At 46.0% G+C, this 18,289-nt stretch overlaps 1 long non-coding RNA gene across 5 annotated transcripts in view; it reads left to right on the top strand.

Moving 5' to 3' along the window:
• Nucleotides 1-238: 238 nt before the first annotated feature.
• Nucleotides 239-18,289, top strand: part of LOC130356352 (uncharacterized) — a 291,928-nt gene continuing 273,877 nt past the window's right edge. For all 5 annotated transcript variants that reach the window (XR_008888857.1, XR_008888859.1, XR_008888858.1 and 2 more), the window contains exon 1: nucleotides 239-372. This is a non-coding gene — a long non-coding RNA (uncharacterized LOC130356352). The remainder of the gene's footprint in view (nucleotides 373-18,289) is intronic.

Here is an 18,289-nt window from a genome sequence, read left to right as displayed (position 1 = left end):
GGCCAACACATTGTCACTCACTGACTGCTGGGGCCAACACATTGTACACTGACTGATTGACTTACTGTACTCTGTACAGTCAGTCAAATCAGTCACAGATCACACGCGGCGGGGCTGCTGCTGCACAGCACGTACCTCTGCTCCAGGCCGGCAGTCACTGTCTCTTTAAATCTGTAGCAGTGGTCGCTGGGAGGTACGTCCGCTGCGCTCTGCACGCTGACGTCGGCCCTGACGTCACGTGACCACAGAGTCCGGAAGAGTAGGCCAGCGCAGCGGTGTGGAGCAGAAGTCTGTCTGACAGACCGGAGCCGCGCAAAGGAAGAGCCTGCCCTGAGGAGGCCGGCGGGCCGGCACAGTCGCACGGAGCAGAGGGTATTAAGTTAAAAAAAAAAAAATGTATGACTGGAGCTGGGGCAGAACCATGTGGCGGGGCCTGCAGTCTGGGTGGCAAGGACTGAGGCCTACAACTATATGGGGGCAACAGTTAGCAGCAGAGAGGGGCTTAAAACAACTATATTGAGCAAGTTGCCCCCATATAGTTTTTGTAGGCCTTTTTAGCTGATAGTTGCCCCCTCATATAGTTGTAGGCCCCTTTGAGAGGGGCCTACAACAACTATATGGGGGCCTACCCAAACTATTTGGGGCCCCATAAAGTTTGGGTAGGCCCCTCTTCTAATAGCTGCCCCCATAAGGTTTAGGTAAGCCCCTCTGTTAATAGTTGCCCCCATAATGGTACCGAGTATTCCTCATCCATTGTGCCCGGGCTGAAAAAGAAAAAAACTTTCACTCACCTTCCTCCGTTCCCCCAGAGGCGTGACATCGCTGTGGCCGGTGATAGGCTGAGCGCCAATCAGCTCTAGCAGCGCTCAGGGGGAACAGAGGAAAGGGAGTGAAAGTTTATTTTAAAAAAAAATTTCAGCCCTGGCACAACGGAGGAGGAATAGTCGGCACTAGAGTACTCCTTTAACAAAGGGGCCTACCCAAACAATATAAAGCAACACTGACAGACTATAATATAGCAGGACCTATTAAGGACCAAGGGCGTACCTGTACGCCCTGGTTCCATTCTCCCAGTTTGACGCGCGCTCACGACCTGAGCACACTTCTTACCCAGTAGGTCCCAACTGCTATCAGCAGATAGGACCCACAGTTAATTCAGGTGGGGAGAGGTCGGGTGGTGGTGGTGGGGCCCAGGCCTTGAGCTGTATAAGGGGCCCCAAAATTTCTGATGGCAGCCCTGCACACACATACACAGCCCCCCATATACACACATACGCAGCACCCATATACACACATATGCAGCCCCATATACATACGCAGCCTATCCCCGTATAGACAGCCCTCCATACACACAGCCCCCATCCTCATATGCGCAGCCCTCCATATACACAGCCCTCCATACACACATATACACAGCCCCCATCCTCATATAAACAGCCCTCATAAGTAAATACATCATGTGTAATTACTGTTGCTGGCAGCAGTTCCTCTAATGCTGCGCTGGGCAGGGAGAGGTAGGGACACGTCGGCCAACGTCATTGGCCGGCATCTTCTAATGTCTGCTGGGTACTGACGTGCCACGTGCAGGCACATCTCATACCAGCAGCCAGGGCTGTACACTGGCTGCAATGTGGCTCCCCATGTCAGTGCCACCTCCTGTGGCCGATCAGGGCCAGAGCAGGGCAGGGTCGGGCCTGGCCCCAGTAACTAATAAAAAAAAAAAAAAAAAAAAAAAAAATGTGATGCCAGCCCCCAACTTGAATGCTTGTAGTGCTTGAATGCCTGTACAGTCAGTCCACCCCGGGCCCAGCCCACAGACGGCCCGGCGTGCCCGATGGCCAGTCCGGCCCTGCAGGAATCAATCTAACATACCTGTTTGTATAATAGCATTACTATAATGTAAGAAAGCATGTATTCTCTTCTGTGTATGAGGTATACATAGCCCACCACCCCAACCACCACCACCACCTTTCCTAAAGTGGACACATCCAGCATTTGACAAAATATACCTACTGAGGTTTCCTAGGAGTTGATGGGTCCTGTTTAACCCCTTAAGGACGCAGGACGCACTCAAACGGCCCATTTTCCGAGTCCTTAAGGACTCAGGACGTTTGAGTACGTCCTGTCAAATCCCGGCCCCCCGCCGCTAGCTGGAGGGGAGCCGGTGCCTGATGCCTGCTGGAATCGTTCAGCAGGCATCGCGGCATATCGCCCAGGGGGGTCATGATGACCCCCCCATGTCAGCGATCGCAGCGCATCGCTCGTCAATTCAGATGAGCGCTGTGATTCCGTTCCCTGCCGCTCGCCGGGCGGGGATCGGAGCCGGATGTCTGCTGATTGAATTGATTTCATGAAATCAGCAGACACAGGGATGTGGAAATCCTATAGCCCGACGCCCGGGACAAGTAGTTTTGGGTGCCGGGCAGGTGAATTGTTTATAGATTTAGCCCTGTATCGGGCAGGGACAGACCGACGTCCCCCTTATTTTTCTGTGTGTCGGTGTGAGGCGCAGGAGCGGATGGAAGTCTCCACCTCACACCAGCTCTCAGAGTGTATGGAGGGGGCGGCGGCCTCCAGCTGACTGCAGAGCCCCCTTATCTCCCCTCCCGGAGGATGCAGCTCTACACAAGAAGACACAGCAGGGGGAGAGAGAGGATGTAGACAGCTCCGTGCACAGCTCCATCCCCCGCACACAGCTCTACCCCTCCCCCTCCCCTGCTCTGTCTAGACAGGACCTAATCCACCACGGGGAGGTTGCTTGTTTTCACGGGGAAAACACAGAGCAGGGGGTGAGGGGGAGGACGGAAATCTCACCTCACACCGGCCGGGACTACAGCTCTGATGTCCACTCATGGCGGCTCAGGTGAGGAGACCAAGAATACAGGCGGCGGCAGGAAGGGTGGTTGTATATGTATTGTGTGAGTGTATGTGTGATGTGTATGTAATGTATGATGGGGGAGGATGGTGTATATCAGTGTTTCCCAACCAGGGTGCCTCCAGCTGTTGCAAAACTACAACTCCCAGCATGCCCTGGGCATGCTGGGAGTTGTAGTTTTGCAACAGCTGGAGGCACCCTGGTTGGGAAACACTGGTGGATATGTATGGTGTGAGTGTATGTGTGTATGATGTCTATGTGTGATGTGTATATAATGTATAATGTGTGTATGATGTCTGTGTGATGTGTATGTAATGTATGATGTGTGTATGATGTCTATGTGTGATGTGTATGTAATGTATGATGTCTGTGTGTGATGTGTATGTAATGTATGATGTGTGTATAATGTCTATGTGTGATGTGTATGTAATGTATGATGTGTGTATAATGTCTAAGTGTGATGTGTATGTATGTGATGTATGATGGGGGGGGCAGCGGCAGGTGTATGTATGATGTGTGCATATGTATGGTGTATATGTATGGTGTGAGTGTGTGTATGTAATGTATGATGTGGGGGGAGGGGCAGTGGCAGGTGTGTGTATGTATGATATGGGGGCAGTGGCTGGTGCATGTCTGATGTGTATGCATGAATGTTTTGTATAGGAGCGGACTGTCACGTCGGGCATTAGGGCAGTTGTGCCATCTAATTTTATTTATTTTTAGTGGCACCCGCACTAAATTGCACCCCCAGAATCCTGCCCCTTCATACTCACCCGACGACCAAGAGCCCCACGGATGCACACAAAAACTCCCGAACCAAAACTACAACTCCCAGAATGTTGCACCATAACCTAAACTGTAGAACTATAAAGTGTAACATGCTGGGAGTTGTAGTTTTGGTTCAGGTCAGCTGCAGAGCTATAGGCTGCATCAGGGCATGCTGGGTGTTGTAGTTACTAACTGTAATTCCCAGTATTCCTTGACACAGACTATGGCTCTGCAGCTGACACAAACCAAAACTACAACTCCCAGCATGTTCCACAATAACCTTAACTGTACTACTATACAGTGCAACATGCTGCAACACCCACAGAACCATAGGCTGTATCAGGGCATGCTGGGAGTTGTAGTTATCTACTAACTAAATGCAACTTCCAGCATTTTCTGACACAAAATGCACCATATAAACTGGAGAAGCAGAACATCCCCCCCCCCCCAGTAACACATAAGTCCCTATTGAGAGTGAAAAATAGTGATTAAAATATTTTAAAAAGTGCGTATATATGTGAATAAGCCCCTTTCCTAATAAAAGTTTCCAATTTTCTTTAAATAAAAATAATGTACAAAAATAAACATAAGTGGTATCGCTGCATGTGGAAATGTCCAGACTATTAAAATATAATGTTAATTAAACCGTACGGTGAACGGTGTAAATGTAAAAAATAGTCCAGAATTGTTCATTTTTAGTCACTTCATATGAGAATTTTTTTTATAAGGTGATCAAAAAGTTACATCTAGACTTATCTGGGCTTGTCTGGGGGGTAAGAGGAGCTACAGCTCTCCCGCCTCTAATAGCCTGACATACTGCGATCGCCTATTAAACCATTAGATCACCGCTGTCTAAAGGATCTTATATCCATCCCTGGTGGTCTAGTGGGGGGGGGGGGATCAGACTATTTTGGTGAAAATTATTTTATCTACCAGGACAAGTGGATTTTCTTTAGGGACATGTAGATTGTGTTCCGCTTTAGTCCCTTGGACAAGTAGTTTTTTTTTTTATTTCCACACCCCTGAGACATCCCGGCAGTGTGTCGGAGGAGGTCCGGAGGACCTCCTATACCGGCGATCGCTGCAGGGCGCCGGTAACTACTTACCGGCGTTCTGCAGCGGTTCCGGGTCATCAGGGTCACGTGTGACCCTGTGACCCGGATATAGATGATGAATGGTGGTGTAATATACACCACCAATCACCATCCGTGCTGTACTGGGGGCTGGCATTGTGGTCACCCCCCTCAGTACAGTTGTGATTGGGTGGCCACCATCCCCTCAGTAAATAAAAAGTGCCCCTTGCCCCCTTTCTGTTGCCCCTTGGCACAGAAATCCCCAGGGATAGCTTTAAATTAGGTAGGGACAGGTTAGGGTTAAAAAAAAAAGGGTATTTTTTTTTTCCAGCGTACCTCAGTGGGTGTCCGTGGGTCCGTAGCACCTTTAGCTGCGTGACCCCGGCCCTGCTGGGTCGCTGCGGTCTGCCGCCAGCGTTTTTTTTTTGGCGCAGATCTTTATTTTTTTTCCCTAAGCGTGTGTGCGGACCCTCTTAGTTATAAAAGAGCGGTCCGCCACCGTTTGTTAAAGCCCACCCGCCGCTGATCAGTCCCGTAGTACTGAGCAGCGTTTTTTTTTGTGGTGCCAGTGCTTTTTTTTCGGGTTTTCTAGCGCTTTTTTGCACCCATAGGCGGTCTGTGCCACCAGTAGCAGGCGTGTACTGTGTGGACAGACCGTACCTGTGTGTGCAGCCTGTCCCACCGCTATCAGTGATTTATCACTGATCAGCGTTTTTTTGGGGTTCAGGTGGGTGCATTTTTTCGGGGTTAAGCATTTTTTTATTTTATTTTTCGGGTTTTTTGTGTGGGGGTCTGTGTACAAGCCACCAGCCACTGTTCTGGGCTGAATGGCCGGACCCCCACTGACTTCTGCGCCCCCAGCCGCCACAAGCGCTAATCGGTGCGCACACCACTGATTAGATTAACTCTTTTTTTTGGAGCAGGGCTTTTTTTTGCGCTAGAAGTCCCTTTTTTTTTTTTTTTTTTTTTTTTTTGGAGTCCCCTTTTTATATATTTTTTTATTTTCTGTTAGGGCGGGTTAGTTCAGTTTAGTTAGGTTAGGGCGGGTTAGGGAGGTAGTATCGCACCACACACAGCACATACACAAATAAAGTTCCCCCCACACACACACCCTGTATCCACATTAGAGTAGGGAAATGGCCCGCAGAGAGTTTTCGGCGGAGGAGGCATATGCCATAATTGCCTCCGACTCTGAAAGCATCTCAGAGGACGATAAAGACCCCACCTTCCTTATTTCATCGTCCTCCTCATCATCTAGTTCTGATGATGAGCCACCAAGGCGGCGGAGACGCCGCCGTGCGGCGCCGCAAACCTCCTCTGCCCTTGACCCTGTGCCCCATGCTAGTATGAGTCCCCCTGGCGCTCATACTAGTGAAGCCCCCCAGCCAAGTTCACTGGTACATCGTACCGGAGAACTTGTCTGGACTCAGCCAACGGACCTCAAGCCCGTGATTCCTGAGTTTGTTGGCGACTCAGGAATCTAAATTAACATTGTCGGCTTTACTGAAAAGGACTTTTTCGGTCATTTTTTCAGTGACGACTTTGTTAATTTGATGGTTACACAGACGAATCTGTACGCCCAACAGTTCGTCGCCGCTAACCCGGGCTCATTTTTAGCTAGACCCGTCGGCTGGACTCCAGTCGATGCAGCCGAAATGAGGACCTTTTGGGGCCTCGTGCTGCATATGGGTCTAGTTAAAAAACCCAGTGTCAGGCAATATTGGAGTGGGGACATTTTCTATCTGACCCCGCTCTACAATATGGCCATGGCACATTCCCGGTTCGAGGCCATTCGGAGATGTTTGCATTATGCTGATAATGCGGCAAGTCCCCCCCGAACTGATCCTGCGTATGACCGCCTGTATAAAATCAGGCCGGTCATCAATCACTTTGGGGCCAGATTTTGGGAGGCCTATGTCCCGGGGCGGGAGGTCTCTATTGATGAGTCTCTCATCAGCTTCAAGGGGAGACTCAGCTTCCAGCAATACATCCTGACCAAGCGAGCGCGGTATGGTGTGAAGATGTATAAACTTTGCGAGAGTACCTCCGGGTACACTTGCAAGTTTATAGTGTATGAGGGACGAGATTCCCGTTTTGAACCCCCAGAATGTCTCCCCACTCTGGGTGTTAGCGGGAAAATCGTTTGGGGCCTTTTGCACCCATTGTTAGATATATGTTACCACCTTTACGTGGATAACTTTTATACTAGGATCTCTCTCTTCACATCCCTCGCCACCAGATCCACGGTCGCTTGTGGGACAGTCCGGAAGAATCAAAGAGGCCTTCTGCCCCATCCCCTACATGCTCCTATTCCCTGGGGTGAGTCCCGTGCCTTTTCCCATGAGAACCTGTTGTTGGTCCGGTATAAGGACAAGAGGGATGTCCTTATGCTCACCACTATTCATGGGAACCTCAGCACCCCTGTCCCTGTGCGAGGTACCACGGGACCAGTCCTCAAGTCCGATTGTATTCTGGACTACAATCGGTATATGGGGGGAGTTGATCTTTCTGATCAAGTCCTCAAGCCATATGATGCCATGCGGAAAACACGTGTATGGTATAAAAAGGTTGCGGTTTACATGGTACAGGTTGCCATGTACAACTTTTATACTGTACAAGTACGCTGGCAACACAGGGACATACCTGCAGTTCCAAGAGGAAGTTCTAAGGGCCCTCATCTTTGGTGACTGCCAAGGAGCGGGTCAGAGCACCTCTGGAACTTTAGGTCCCCGGATCGTCCCGGGCCAACACTTTCCTGGTGTGATCCCCAACACTAGAAGGTCGGGACGAACCCAGAAGAAATGCAGAGTGTGTCACAGGAAGGGGAGATGGAGGGACACCACCATTCAGTGTGACACTTGCCCAGATAATCCGGGCCTCTGCATAGGCTGCTTCAGGGAGTATCACACTTCCATGGAGTACAAAATTTTCCATCCTTTGCCCTAATTTTCATTCCCCAGAATTTGGCTCCAATGTACCAGTCCAGGGTACATTGACTTCCAAATTTTATACCAAAATCCCCTCCCCCCCCCCCCCCCCCCCCCAAAAAAAAAAAAAGAAAAAAAACCTTTTTCCCAATACCCCAATATATTTTTTTTTTCTTCCCCCTAAAAAATGGGTCATGGAACACAGAGTCAACAGCATTGGAGGTTTGCAGTTTCCTCAAATGCGCAACGCTCTCTCTCCCCACCTGAGCGGGTTGCGCATTTGAGGTAACAGAATAGGGACGGCCCCACATCCCCTTCCCAGAATGATGATTCAGAGTATAGGGTTTGGGGCTTGCATCCTTTTTACTTTTGGCTGTACTCTGGGTCATCATTCTGGGAAAATAATTGGCATATCAGTAATAAAATTGCAATTTTCTTTCCCCCATAGTACACTTCATCCATTCCTGGAAAATAAATGAAGGGAACACCCGTCTGTTCCAAATCTCCACTTCACCCTATACACCTTCCCTAGGGGGTGTACTGTTTGTAGTATTCTCACATGTGGGTGTTCCTTTCTTGTATTTTCCTCTGAATGTATGTTACTGTCAGGTCCGTAACAAACATCCGCCTCCAATGCGAAGAGTCGTATTTCCAGGAGACAATTCGGAGTCACATGTTAGTTGTTCCCAGAAAGATGAAGCAGAGCATAGGTTGAAAATTGCAATTTTCAAAAGCTACCCTTCATCCATTCCTGGAAAAAAATTTAGGAAACACCCGTGCGTTCAAAATGTCCTCTTTACCCCTATACCCATTCCTCAGGGTGGGTACTTTCTGTAATGGTGTCACATGTGGGTGTTTCATTTTTGTATTTTCCTCGGAATGTAACCGTCAGCTACTGATATGCCATAGGCCACAAATACAAAGTGACCTCTATGACTCCTGAGCCTTGTTGTGCGCCCACCCAGCACGTTACCCCATATGTGGATGTATTTTTATAGTCAGGGGGAAAAGCCCTTCATAATATGTAACCCAATATCTCATATTACCCCTTGTGAATATGTTAAAAATTGGGTAACCCCAGCATTTTACTGTAAAAAAATCTAATTTTTCAATTTATGGCCCACTGTTCAAAAAACCTGTGAGGTGTTATTTCCCACTGTACCCTTTGTTACGTTCATTGAGGGGTGTAGTTTCTAAAATGGTGTCACATGTTTTTTTTTTGGCTGTTATGGGGGCTATATAAATGCACATGACCCCCGACTTCAATTTCAACAAAATTTCACTCCTTCTATTCTGAGCATTGCAGTGCGTCCACAGAGCAATTTACATCCACATATGTGGTATTTTTGTATCTCAGACGAAATCATTCTACAAATTTTGGGGGCCTTTTGCCCTATTACCCAATGGGAAAATGAAACATTTGGGGTAACACTATCAATATAGTGCAAAAAATCAAATTTTTCACTTTTACGGCCCACTGTTCAAAAAACCTGTGAGGTGTAAGTACTCACTGTAACACTGTTACGTTCCTCCGAGGGGTCTAGTTTCCAAAATATACTGCCATGTGGGTTTTTTTTTTTTGCTGTCCTGGCACCATAGGGGCTTCCTAAATGCGGCATGCCCCCAGAGCAAAATTTGCTTCCAAAAAGCCAAATTGGACTACTCCTCTTCTGAGACCTGTAGTGCGCCAGTAGAGCACTTTTCAACCCCAAATGGGGTGTTTTCTGAATCGGGAGAAATTGGGCTTCAAATTTTGGGGGGTATTTTCTGCTTTGACCCTTTGTAAAAATTAAAAATTTTTGGGAAACCAAGCATTTTTTTTTACATGTGCAAAAGTCATGAAACACCTGTGGGGTATTAAGGTTCACTTTATCCCATGTTACATTCCCCGAGGGGTCTAGTTTCCAAAATGGTATGCCATGTGTTTTTTTATTTTTTGCTGTTCTGGCACCATAAGGGCTTCCTAAATGTGACATGCCCCCCAAAAACCATTTCAGAAAAATGTTCTCTCCAAAATCCCCTTGTCGCTCCTTCCCTTCAGAGCCCTCTACTGCGCCCGCCGAACACTTTACATAGACATATGAGGTATGTGCTTACTCGAGAGAAATTGGGCTACAAATACAAGTAAAAATTTTCTCCTTTTACCACTTGCAAAAATTTTGTCTACAAGAACATGAGTGTAAAAAAATTAAGATTTTGAATTTTCTCCTTCACTTTGCTGCTATTCCTGTGAAACACCTAAAGGGTTAAAACCCTGACTGAATGTCATTTTGAATACTTTGGGGGGGTGCAGTTTTTATAATGGGGTCATTTGTGGGGTATTTCTAATATGAAGACCCTTCAAATCCACTTCAAAGCTGAACTGGTCCCTGAAAAATATCGAGTTTAAAAATTTTGTGAAAAATTAGAAAATTGCTGCTGAACTTTGAAGCCCTCTGGTGTCTTCCAAAAGTAAAAACTCATAAATGTTATGATGCAAACATAAAGTAGACATATTGTATATGTGAACCAAAAAAAATTATTTGGAATATCGATTTTCCTTACAAGCAGAGTGCTTCAAAGTTAGAAGAATGCAAAATTTTCATTTTTTTCATCAAATTTACGGATTTTTCACCAAGAAAGGATGCAAGTTACCACAAAATTTTACCACTATGTTAAAGTAGAATATGTCACAAAAAAAAATCTCTGAATCAGAATGATAACTAAAACATTCCAGAGTTATTAATGTTTAAAGTGACAGTGGTCAGAATTGCAAAAAACGTCTGAGTCCTTAAAGGGGTATTCCTCCCCTAGACATTTTATTCCCTATCCAAAGGATAGGGGATAAAATGTCAGATCGCCGCAGGCCCCCTACTGGGGACCCCCGGGATCCCCGCTGCGGCACCGCGCTATCATTACAGCACAGAGCGAGTTCGCTCTGTGCTTAATGACAGGCGATACGGGGGACGGAGCAGCGTGACGTCATGGCTCCGCCCCTCGTGACATCACGGCCCGTCCCCTTAACCTCTTAAGGACGCAGGGGGTATGGATACGCCCTGCATTCCGAGTCCTTAAGGACGCAGGGCCTATCCATACGCCCGTGGGAATTCCGGTCCCCACCGCTAGCCGGTTGGGGACCGGAGCCGGATGCCTGCTGAAATCGTTCAGCAGGCATCCCGGCATATCGCCCAGGGGGGTCATTATGCCCCCACATGTCGGCGATGGCCGCAGATCGCTGGACAATTCAGTCCAGCGATCTGCGGCGATTCCGGGTCAATCGGGTCTCCAGTGACCCGGAATTACTGGCTGTTCGGGGCCGTCTCTGACGGCCCCGAACAGCCAGAGCCTGCAGGGGTGAGGTGGCACTGGTGCCACCTCACGATCGCCCTGATTCGTCGGCCGGATTACCGGCCGACCAATCAGGGCGCCTGCTACGGGCGTCACTCCCGCACCCGCTCCGCCCCTCTTCCGGAGGGCGTGAGCGGGTGCGGGAAGACGACCCCGGGTGCTGGGGACCCCGATCCCCGGCGTCCATGTTGGGATCGGGGCCCCAGGAGCGACTGCGGCGGCGAGGGACAACCTGCGATGGAGCAGCAGCAGCAGGAGGTGAGTTACAGCCTCCTGCTGTTGCTTAGCAACAGCTCCCAGCATGCAAAAAGGGCATGCTGGGAGCTGTAGTTATGCAACAGCAGGAGGCAGACCACCACAACTCCCAGCATTCCCTTATGGGCATGCTGGGACTTATGGTTTTGCAACAGCTGGAGGCACATTTTTTCTATGGAAAAGTGTACCTTCAGCTGTTGTATAACTACAACTCCCAGCATGCCCGTTGGCTGTCGGTGACTGCTGAGAGTTGTAGTTTTGCAACAGCTGAAGGCACACTGGTTGTGAAACTTAGAGTTTTTTTTTTACCTAACTCAGTGTTTCACGACCGGTGTGCCTCCAGCTGTTGCAAACTACAACTCCCAGCAGTCACCTTACACCATGCACCGTACATGCTGGGAGTTGTAGTTTTGCAACAGCTGGAGGCACACTGGTTTTGAAACACTGAGTAAGGTCACAAACTCCGTGATACATAACCAGTGTGCCTACAGCTGTTGCAAAACTAAAACTCTCAGCATGTACAGTCTGTCAGCGCATGCTGGGAGTTGTAGTTTTGCAACAGCTGGATGTCCCCCCCAATGTGAATGTACAGGGTACACTCACATGGGCGGAGGCTTACAGTAAGTATCGGGCTGCATGTTTGAACTGCAGCAAATTTTCTGCAACAGCTCAAACTGCCAGCGAGAAACTACTGTGAACCCCCGCCCGTGCGACTGTACCCTAAAAACACTACACTACACTAACAAAAAATAAAATAAAAAGTAAAAAACACTACGTATACACATACCCCTATACAGCCCCCCTCCCCTCCCCAATAAAAATGAAAAACGTCTGGTACGCCACGGTTTCCAAAACGGAGCCTCCAGCTGTTGCAAAACAACAACTCCCAGTATTGTCGGACAGCCGTTGACTGTCCAAGCATGCTGGGAGTTTTGCAACAGCTGGAGGCACCCTGTTTGGGAATCACTGGCGTAGAATTCCCCTATGTCCACCCCTATGCAATCCCTAATTTAGGCCTCAAATGCGCATGGCGCTCTCACTTTGGAGCCCTGTCGTATTTCAAGGCAACAGTTAAGGGTCACATATGGGGTATCGCCGTACTCGGGAGAAATTGGGCTTCAAATTTTGGGGGGTGTTTTCTGCTTTTACCCTTTTTAAAAATGTAAAATTTTTGGGAAACCAAGCATTTTAGGTAAATTTTTTTTATTTTTTTTTACATATGCAAAAGTCGTGAAACACCTGTAGGATATTAAGGTTCACTTTACCCCTTGTTACGTTCCCCGAGGGGTCTAGTTTCCAAAATGGTATGCCATGTGGTTTTTTTTTGCTGTCCTGGCAACATAGGGGCTTCCTAAATGCGGCATGCCCCCAGAGCAAAATTTCCTTCAAAAAAGCCAAATGTGACTCCTTCTCTTCTGAGACCTGTAGTGCGCCAGCAGAGCACTTTTCACCCCCATATGGGGTGTTTTCTGAATCGGGAGAAATTGGGCTTCAAATTTTGGGGGGTATTTTCTGCTATTACCCTTTTTAAAAATGTAAAACTTTAGGGAAACCAAGCATTTTAGGTAAAAATGTTTTTATTTTTTTTACATATGCAAAAGTCGTGAATCACCTGTGGGGTATTAAGGGTCACATTACCCCTTGTTACGTTCCCCGAGGGGTCTAGTTTCCAAAATGGTATGCCATGTGTTTTTTTTTTGCTGTTCTGGCACCATAGGGGCTTCCTAAAGGTGACATGCCCCCCAAAAACCATTTGACGCTCCTTCCCTTCTGAGCCCTCTACTGCGGCCGCCGAACACTTTACATAGACATATGAGATATGTCCTTACTCGAGAGAAATTGGGTTTCAAATACAAGTAAAAATTTTCTCCTTTTTACCCCTTGCAAAAATAAAAAAATTGGGTCTACAAGAACATGCGAGTGTAAAAAATGAAGATTGTGAATTTTCTCCTTCACTTTGCTGCTATTCCTGTGAAACCTGTAAAGGGTTAAAACGCTTACTGAATGTCATTTTTAATACTTTCGGGGGTGCAGTTTTTATAATGGGGTCATTTATGGGGTATTTCTAATATGAAGACCCTTGAAATCCACTTCAAACCTGAACTGGTCCCTGAAAAAAAGCGAGTTTCAAAATTTTGTGAAAAATTGGAAAATTGCTGCGGAACTTTGAAGCCCTCTGGTGTCTTCCAAAAGTAAAAACTCATCAATGTTATGATGCAAACATAAAGTAGACATATTGTATATGTGAATAAAAAAAAAATATTATTTGGAATATCCATTTTCCTTACAAGCAGAGAGCTTCAAAGTTAGGAAAATGCTAAATTTTCTAATTTTTCATCAAATTTGGGGATTTTTCACCAAGAAAGGATGCAAGTTACCACAAATTTTTTACCACTACGTTAAAGTAGAATATGTCACGAAAAAACAATCTCGGAATCAGAATGATAAGTAAAAGCATTCCAGAGTTATTAATGTTTAAAGTGACAGTGGTCAGATTTGCAAAAAATGGCCGAGTCCTTAAGGTGAAAAAGGGCTCAGTCCTTAAGGGGTTAATGCAAGTCTATGGGAGGGGGCGTGACGACCGCCACGCCCCCTCCCATAGACTTGTATTGAAAGGGGCGGGCCGTGACATCACAAGGGGCGGAACCATGACATAACGATGCTCCGGCCCCTGTACCGCCCATCATTACGTGCAGAACTCGCTCTGTGCTGTAATGATAGCGCGGTGCCGCAGCGGGGATCCCAGGGGTCCCCAGCTGCGGCACTGCGGCGATCTGACATCTTATCCCCTATCCTTTGGATAGGGGATAAAATGTCTAGGGGCGGAATACCCCTTTAAGTTGAAAAAGTGCTAAGTCCTTAAGGGGTTAAGTGACATACTGGTAACCTATTGGTATCAGAGAGCACAGGACATCTTCAGAGACCTTGTGGAGTAATATTCGGCAGATGATTTTAATGATATGAATAATGGGTGTATGGTAAGTTTGCTCCTATCTGCAGATGACCAAGTTAATAAAAGGTCATTCAGCTTTATTTACCTTGTATATGCATATCATTTCTATAAAGGTTTTTTTGTTTCTCTGCACATAATGCGGTTCTTTCACATCTGATAAGCAGAGGTAGTTCTGTTTGATAATATTGCACAATATATTGGTATGCTATATTATGTTATTTAATCAACACCAAATGAATAGAAATAATAAATAGTTGGGCAAGATCAGAAAAAAGTGTTACTTAACTATCATTAAAATATTTAAAAATGTTTAACTGGATACAAATTAATTAAACTATTATTCTAAAAATTCTTGTAAAAAATCTCGATATTTAGTTTTTCACCCCTTCACCTGTTGCATTAACTTTATTTATAGAGTCCTCTAAAGTACATTTGACGTGGCAAAGTAATGACGTGGGAAGGTGAGAGTTAAAATTCGACAGCCCTTTAAACCTGCCTACCTCCTCAAGCCCCATACAGGGGTCAGATACAGGACTGGCGTGTCAAGTTACAAGAATGTGAAGAAAGGGAGATTTAAGGCTGGAGATGCCACACAGAAGAGTGTGTTGTTTGTCTGCCTTTGAAATAAGATGCAGCCCTGAGAGGAGGAGGAGGGGAATCTGCACCAAAATATTTCTATGAATTATAGCTTGCCCTTGGCTATGACTTGTGGGGGGTGGGGGCTGCTTTCTGGGGATCACATTTCCACAGGTGTTTCTCTGTTTGTCTTCCAAGTTCATTTTTTGCCTTCTGTCCATCACTGAAAAATGCACTGTTGAAGAGTGTCTTTTATCTAATGATAACTGTTCAACCATCCAAATGACTCCCAAAGCTTACACTCCATTTCCTCAATCAATGTGCCCTCATCCAATTTCCTAAAACTTACCTTCATTAAGTTAAGAAAAACATTTAATCAGAAATTAAAACAACCTTTTTTCAGACAATTTACAATCATATTTTACATCCTTTAAATCTTAACCAGGAGTTCATGGCTAGCAGTGTCACCTTTCCTAAATATCTAGATTGACCCAGTGGCGTAGTAGAGGCCGCAGCCCCCGCAGTTTGTGTGTGTGTGTGTGTGTGTGGGGGGGGGGGGGGGGGGGGGGTTTGCCCTCTAGGAATATAAAAATCCACTTTTTTTTTCTCTCAAGCCCCCTTCATGCCACAAAACGCCCCCGAAACCCCTGTTGTTACAGTGTGTCACCCCAGTATTAAGGAGATTACATGAGGAGGAGGTTTGTTACAGTGTGTCACCGCAGTAGTAAGGACATTACATGGGGAGGAGGTTTGTTACAGTGTGTCACCCCAGTAGTAGGGAGATTACATAAGGAGGTGGTTGGTTACAGTGTGTCATCATAGTATTAAGGTGATTACAAGAGGATGATATTTGTTACAGTGTGTCACCCCAGTAGTAAGGAGATTACATGAGGAGGAGGTTTGTTACAGTGTGTCACCCCAGTAGTAAGGTGGGGTGTGCAAAAAGGTTGAATTCAAGGGGTAGGGACGTGGATGCTGCAGCTCTGACCCCCATATGTCCAGGCGATTTTTTTTCCCCCTGATTCCCCAGCAAAATGATGGGGAAAGAGCAGGTGCGGCGCTGATGAGCATGGAGCCGGAATCCAAAGAGGCCTACTCAGCTTCAGAAACTGCACTCCTTGTCCTCTACACCTCTTTGTCACCCCTGTAGACTCGTCTGCCACCCCTGTACGCCCCTCTGTCACCCCTGTACACCCCACTGTTACCCCTTAAATATAGGTATAATACTATTAAAGTAGGGTCACATATACAGGATCTTCTGCATATATTATGTGCACTATTTGAAGCTGCAGATTTTAATCTGTGTTCAGTCAATTAGTTTACTTTGAAATCTGCAGCTTCAAATAGTTACATAGTTACATAGTTAGTATGGTTGAAAAAAGACATACGTCCATCAAGTCCAACCAGGGGATTGAAGGGAAGGATGTAAGGGGATAAGGGAAAGGGATGTAGTTTTATAATTCTGCATAAGCATTAATGTTATTTTGTTCCAGGAATGTATCTAACCCTGCTTTAAAGCTGTTAATTGTTCCTGCTGTGACCAGTTCCTGAGGTAGACCGTTCCATAAATTCACAGTCCTCACGGTAAAGAAGGCGTGCCGCCCCTTTAGACTAAACCTTTTCTTCTCCAGACGGAGGGAGTGCCCCCTCGTCCTTTGGGGGGGTTTAACCTGGAACAGTTTTTCTCCATAATTTTTTGTATGGGCCATTTATATACTTATATACGTTTATCATATCCCCCCTTAAACGTCTCTTCTCAAGACTAAACAATTGTAACTCCTTTAATCGCTCCTCATAGCTAAGATGTTCCATGCCCCATATTAGTTTAGTCGCGCGTCTCTGCACCCTTTCCAACTCCGCAGTGTCCCTTTTATGAACAGGCGACCAAAACTGAACAGCATATTCCAGGTGAGGCCGTACCAATGCTTTATAAAGGGGGAGTATTATGTCCCTGCCCCTCGAGTCCATGCCTCTTTTTATACATGACAATATCCTGCCGGCTTTGGAAGCAGCAGCCTGACATTGCATGCTATTCTGTAGTCTGTGATCTACAAGTACACCCAGATCCTTCTCTACCAGTGACTCTGCCAGTTTAATCCCCCCTAAGACATACGACGCATGCAGGTTATTAGTACCCAGATGCATAACTTTACATTTATCCACATTGAACCTCATTTGCCAAGTGGATGCCCAGACACTTAGTCTATCCAAGTCATCTTGTAACTTATGCACATCCTCTATAGACTGTACCGTGCTACAAAGCTTGGTGTCATCTGCAAAGATAGAAACAGAGCTGTTAATACCATCCTCTATATCATTGATAAATAAATTAAACAGCAGCGGGCCCAGTACTGAACCTTGGGGTACACCACTAATTACCGGGGACCAATCAGAGTACGAATCATTGACCACCACTCTCTGGGTACGATCCATGAGCCAGTGTTCAATCCAGTTACAAACTAAAGTTTCCAAGCCCAAGGACCTTAACTTACCTGTCAGATGTCTGTGAGGGACAGTATCAAACGCTTTGGCAAAATCCAGAAACACTATATCCACAGCCATTCCTCTGTCAAGGCTTCTACTCACCTCTTCATAAAAGCAAATTAGATTGGTTTGACAACTTCTATCCTTAGTAAACCCATGCTGGCTATCACTTATAGTGAGCATCAAATATGCAGAAGATCCTGTACGTGTGACCCTACCCTTAGTATAGATAGGTAGGTAATTGCATTCCTCTTCTATTAACTCTATTAATACTTTCAGTATGAATAGAGGAGGAATGGGGGCATTTTTCTATGCCATTAGTATTTTTATATATCTAATATATATATATATATATATATATATATATATATATATATATATATATAAAAATATATATAACTGCTTTGTGTCTGGCCACAAAAGACGTAAGGCTCCTTTCACACTATGAGCATTCATCCGTTATTAAACATCCGTTTCCTGCATAAAAACGGATGTATAATAGCGGATGAATTAATGGGTGCTAACGGCTGAATAACGTCCGGCAAAATAACGGGCATATTCATCCGTTAAGACCCGTTATAACATCCCTCATGTACGGCCATTTTAACACCTCTGCCTACAGACTCCCACAGCCGGGACTTCTTCTACTCCCATCATGGAACAGAATTTTTTCCATGATAAGAGTAGTTTTTAAGTAGTTTGTCTTCCAAGTTAATTTTTTGCCTTCTGTCCATCACTGAAAAATGCACTGTTGAAGAGTGTCTTTTATCTAATGATAACTGTTCAACCATCCAAATGACTCCCAAAGCTTACACTCCATTTCCTCAATCAATGTGCCCTCATCCAATTTCCTAAAACTTACCTTCATTAAGTTAAGAAAAACATTTAATCAGAAATTAAAACAACCTTTTTTCAGACAATTTACAATCATATTTTACATCCTTTAAATCTTAACCAGGAGTTCATGGCTAGCAGTGTCACCTTTCCTAAATATCTAGATCGACCCAGTGGCGTAGTAGAGGCAGCAGCCCCCGCAGTTTGTGTGTGTGGG

The sequence above is a fragment of the Hyla sarda genome, chromosome 2, assembly GCF_029499605.1.
Source record: "Hyla sarda isolate aHylSar1 chromosome 2, aHylSar1.hap1, whole genome shotgun sequence".
NCBI classification, from domain to species: Eukaryota; Metazoa; Chordata; class Amphibia; order Anura; family Hylidae; genus Hyla; species Hyla sarda.
The sequence above is the reverse complement of the archived record's forward strand: the minus strand, read 5'-3'. Positions and strand labels throughout refer to the sequence as shown.